Raw genomic sequence first — 6,000 nt, forward strand, 5'->3', positions numbered from 1 at the left:
ACATGGAAACAGCCTAACCAGCTCTGCTAGTGCTAGTAAAATGGAGTGAGATGTTCTCTCATTTGTGTCTGGAAGTAGCTAGCCAACATTAGCCAGTTAGCTTGGAAGCTTGACTAAAGATGTTAAGTCAGAACGCTCGGGTCAACCCTACTCATCTGCCAGATTTTACACTGTGCGCTCTGAACGCTCCGAGAGCAAAACTCTCTGAATTTACGAACGGGCAATTTGACAACGCTCTGAATTTACGAACTCCCAGATCCGTATAGCTCCAGAATGAATCTACGAACAAATCCCTAGTGCAGCCGCGAGCAGGGTTTGTGTGTCAATGTAACCAGGATGTACAGGGATGTAAACACAAGATAGTGAGGTTTACTGGAATCTATTTGGTAATCTGTAGTCCGGTTTTCCGTTCATCTCCATCAGTAATAGTTGTGCAAAATCAATTCTTAAATCTTTGCTCATCTGTGAGCAGGAAGTTTTGGCCCCGCACTGGCAAAACCAGCATTGAAATTATTTGACCAGGTGTCCCATTTCCAATGGCAGGTGACCCTCTAGCAGCAGGTTTAGGGTGTGAGGGGACCTGGTCGAGCGGCTCTACCATCACCCCCGCCGACATCGTACACCACCAAGTCTACAGGGATACAGCGGAGCACATGGTTGCTACTGGTAACGCAGGCAGCCAGGTGGAACACCAGACGTCGGTGAAGGCAGAGCAGCAGTACTACCATCAGCAGTATTAACCATGCCCTGTTCAGCACCACCATCCTCTACCACGGCTCATAAGGAGTTGGAAGGACCCGGTTGTCAGGCCGTCCCTCGGTTTGCATGTAATTTATGCTTGATGTAAACAAGCATTCATATGCCTTAAAACCATGGAGTGAGTGGTTCCTTTTTCATATGGTCATTGTGATTTTTTAATATATATTTTTAATGTAAAGGGAAGGCCCATCCCTCTTCTAAAGGGGATGTTTAGTTTTCGGATATGAAATTCTGTAAAACAGTAACTTGTTTTTGTGATACAGTTTTGTAATGTGAAAAGTTGATTGAGTGATTAAAGAAAAGCTAGAGTAAATGCATATAATGCATTATATTTTGATTTTCAACTTAGTTTTTTTAAAGTATAAACATTGTGTTCAGTTATCCTGTAATTAGTCATGTACTGTTATTTTACCCATTGATCTTGTTCTGGGGCTAAAACTAGTCTGAATGTAAATTCAAGTGATATGTTATGTCAGATGTATTTTTTCTCTGAGTAATGAAATAATGCCTCAACCTCATGTTTGAAGAATGTCTTGGAGTCAGGTTCTTTGTTTTGTCATCCTCTGTTACGGTTTTCTTCTATCTCCTAGGTGTAGCAGGGATCGGACCAAAACGCAGCGTGGGTATTTAGATTCATGTTTAATAAAGAAAGAACACTGAAGGGTGGGTGATTCTGTTACGGTTTTCTTCTATCTCCTCCTCTGACGAGGAGGTGTAGCAAGGATCGGACCAAAATGCAGCGTGGTAATTTTGATACATGTTTAATGAACGAATAAACACGAACAATACAAAAACAATAAACGTAACGCGAAAACCTAAACAGCCTATCTTTTTATAAAAATAAACAAATAATTTATTATCTTCAATACCATTCATTCTTTACAACTCATAATTTTCATACATACTCAAATAATGGTATTTTAATTTAACAAGTAACAAGTAACTTCCGGCGCCGACAGAGATGGCCGCCTCGCTTCGCGTTCCTAGGAAACTATGCAGTGTTTTGTTTTTTTACGTGTTATTTCTTACATTAGTACCCCAGGTCATCTTAGGTTTCATTACATACAGTCGAGAAGAACTACTGAATATAAGATCAGCGTCAACTCACCATCAGTACGACCAAGAATATGTTTTTCGCGACGCGGATCCCGTGTTCTGCCTTTCAACCGAGACAACGGAATGGATCCTATGCGGCGACCCAAAAAAACGAATACGAAAAAGAGGGAAACGAGGCGGTCTTCTGGTCAGACTCCGGAGACGGGCACATCGTGTACCACTCCCTAGCATTCTTCTCGCCAATGTCCAGTCTCTTGACAACAAGGTTGATGAAATCCGAGCAAGGGTAGCATTCCAGAGGGACATCAGAGACTGTAACGTTCTTTGCTTCACGGAAACATGGCTCACTGGAGAGACGCTATCCGAGGCGGTGCAGCCAGCGGGTTTCTCCACGCATCGCGCCGACAGAAACAAACATCTTTCTGGTAAGAAGAGGGGCGGGGGCGTATGCCTTATGGCTAACGAGACATGGTGTGATGAAAGAAACATACAGGAACTCAAATCCTTCTGTTCACCTGATTTAGAATTCCTCACAATCAAATGTAGCTGCATTATCTACCAAGAGAATTATCTTCGATTATAATCACAGCCGTATATATTCCCCCCCAAGCAGACACATCGATGGCTCTGAACAAACTTTATTTGACTCTTTGCAAACTGGAATCCATTTATCCGGAGGCTGCATTCATTGTAGCTGGGGATTTTAACAAGGCTAATCTGAAAACAAGACTCCCTAAATTTTATCAGCATATCGATTGCTCAACCAGGGGTGGAAAAACCTTGTATCATTGTTACTCTAACTTCCGCGACGCATATAAGGCCCTGCCCTGCCCTCCTTTCGGAAAAGCTGACCACGACTCCATTTTGTTGATCCCTGCCTACAGACAGAAACTAAAACAAGAGGCTCCCACGCTGAGGTCTGTCCAACGCTGGTCCGACCAAGCTGACTCCACACTCCAAGACTGCTTCCATCACGTGGACTGGGATATGTTTCGTATTGCGTCAGAACAATATTGACGAATACGCTGATTCGGTGTGCGAGTTCATTAGAACGTGCGTTGAAGATGTCGTTCCCATAGCAACGATTAAAACATTCCCTAACCAGAAACCGTGGATTGATGGCAGCATTCGCGTGAAACTGAAAGCGCGAACCACTGCTTTTAATCAGGGCAAGGTGACTGGTAACATGACCGAACACAAACAGTGCAGCTATTCCCTCTGCAAGGCTATCAAACAAGCTAAGCGTCAGTACAGAGACAAAGTAGAATCTCAATTCAACGGCTCAGACACGAGGCATGTGGCAGGGTCTACAGTCAATCACGGACTACAAGAAGAAATCCAGCCCAGTCACGGACCAGGATGTCTTGCTCCCAGGCAGACTAAATAACTTTTTTGCCCGCTTTGAGGACAATACAGTGCCACTGACACGGCCTGCAACGAAAACATGCGGACTCTCCTTCACTGCAGCCGAGGTGAGTAAGACATTTAAACGTGTTAACCTCGCAAGGCTGCAGGCCCAGACGGCATCCCCAGCCGCGCCTCAGAGCATGCGCAGACCAGCTGGCCGGTGTGTTTACGGACATATTCAATCAATCCCTATACCAGTCTGCTGTTCCCACATGCTTCAAGAGGGCCACCATTGTTCCTGTTCCCAAGAAAGCTAAAGTAACTGAGCTAAACGACTACTGCCCCGTAGCACTCACTTCCGTCATCATGAAGTGCTTTGAGAGACTAGTCAAGGACCATATCACCTCCACCCTACCTGACACCCTAGACCCACTCCAATTTGCTTACCACCCAAATAGGTCCACAGACGATGCAATCTCAACCACACTGCACACTGCCCTAACCCATCTGGACAAGAGGAATACCTATGTGAGAATGCTGTTCATCGACTACAGCTCGGCATTCAACACCATAGTACCCTCCAAGCTCGTCATCAAGCTCGAGACCCTGGGTCTCGACCCCGCCCTGTGCAACTGGGTACTGGACTTCCTGACGGGCCGCCCCCAGGTGGTGAGGGTAGGCAACAACATCTCCACCCCGCTGATCCTCAACACTGGGGCCCCACAAGGGTGCGTTCTGAGCCCTCTCCTGTACTCCCTGTTCACCCACGACTGCGTGGCCAGGCACGCCTCCAACTCAATCATCAAGTTTGCGGACGACACAACAGTGGTAGGCTTGATTACCAACAACGACAAGACGGCCTACAGGAAGGAGGTGAGGGCCCTCGGAGTGTGGTGTCAGGAAAATAACCTCACACTCAACGTCAACAAAACTAAGGAGATGATTGTGGACTTCAGGAAACAGCAGAGGGAACACCCCCCTATCCACACCGATGGAACAGTAGTGGAGAGGGTAGCAAGTTAAGTTCCTCGGCATACACATCACAGACAAACTGAATTGGTCCACTCACACAGACAGCATCGTGAAGAAGGCGCAGCAGCGCCTCTTCAACCTCAGGAGGCTGAAGAAATTCGGCTTGTCACCAAAAGCACTCACAAACTTCTACAGATGCACAATCGAGAGCATCCTGGCGGGCTGTATCACCGCCTGGTACGGCAACTGCTCCGCCCACAACCGTAAGGCTCTCCAGAGGGTAGTGAGGTCTGCACAACGCATCACCGGGGCAAACTACCTGCCCTCCAGGACACCTACACCACCCGATGTTACAGGAAGGCCATAAAGATCATCAAGGACATCAACCACCCGAGCCACTGCCTGTTCACCCCGCTATAATCCAGAAGGCGAGGTCAGTACAGGTGCATCAAAGCTGGGACCGAGAGACTGAAAAACAGCTTCTATCTCAAGGCCATCAGACTGTTAAACAGCCACCACTAACATTGAGTGGCTGCTGCCAACACACTGACACTGACTCAACTCCAGCCACTTTAATAATGGGAATTGATGAGAAATTATGTAAATATATCACTAGCCACTTTAAACAATGCTACCTTATAAAATGTTACTTACCCTACATTATTCATCTCATATGCATACGTATATACTGTACTCTATATCATCAACTGCATCCTTATGTAATACATGTATCACTAGCCACTTTAACTATGCCACTTTGTTTACATACTCATCTCATATGTATATACTGTACTCGATACCATCTACTGTATCTTGCCTATGCTGCTCTGTACCATCACTCATTCATATATCCTTATGTACATATTCTTTATCCCCTTACACTGTGTATAAGACAGTAGTTTTGGAATTGTTAGTTAGATTACTTGTTGGTTATTACTGCATTGTTGGAAGTAGAAGCACAAGCATTTCGCTACACTCGCATTAACATCTGCTAACCATGTGTATGTGACAAATAAAAATAATACAATTTGACAAATAAAATTTGATTTGATTTGATTTAAACAAAAACCCCAAACAAAACCTCAGGGGAGCATCTTCCCTCCCCGTCACCCTACAAACTACCTTTCCCTATCTCCCCGTCCCTAATCTATCCCCTTGCAAATCTAAATGACACCCAGCCCTAAACCCCCCTTCCACCTCTCCCGAGCAGCGTGCTGCCCCCACTTCCTCTCCTCCCTCTTCATCCTCCCCCTCAAATCTCCTTCTACCCTCCTCACTATCCCTTCCACCCCCAATCTCTCCCTGTCTTCACCATGTTCTGCCTGGCTTCCCACAGCCCCGTTTAAAGAGACTCATGAGAAGCCAGAGCAGAAACCTGTCCCTATCCGTCCCTCTCGCTCTCCCTACACCTCTCTCTAACCTGGCCCACGTCAATACAAAATCCCCCTTACCAAACCTAACAACACCCGTGCCCTAGCCCATACTACTCCGGCAAAGGCACAGTCCCAAAAGACATGGCGCACAGTCTCCTCCCTGCCACAAGAGGATCTTGGACAGGTGGGGGATTGCACCAAACTATACCGGTACATGATGGAACGTACCGGCAAGCACTTATGGAGGCTCAACCAATTCAGGTCCTTGAGCCTGTTGTCCAGACCCCGCGCCTGCACTCCCTCACAGACCACTTCCGAGATGCCCACTACAGGCGCCGGACTCCCTGCCTTTCTGACCTCCTCGTACAGGTGCCTGTGATCTAAACCTACTCGGGCAACTTCAACCTCAGGGTGCGCATGCAGCCACTTGGCCGCATGACCAAAGTGCCACGGCAGCTGTTCCGCCTGAGGACCCGTGTTAGACCACACCATT

This window comes from Oncorhynchus tshawytscha, linkage group LG26 (genome assembly GCF_018296145.1).
Source record: "Oncorhynchus tshawytscha isolate Ot180627B linkage group LG26, Otsh_v2.0, whole genome shotgun sequence".
Classification (NCBI taxonomy): Eukaryota; Metazoa; Chordata; class Actinopteri; order Salmoniformes; family Salmonidae; genus Oncorhynchus; species Oncorhynchus tshawytscha.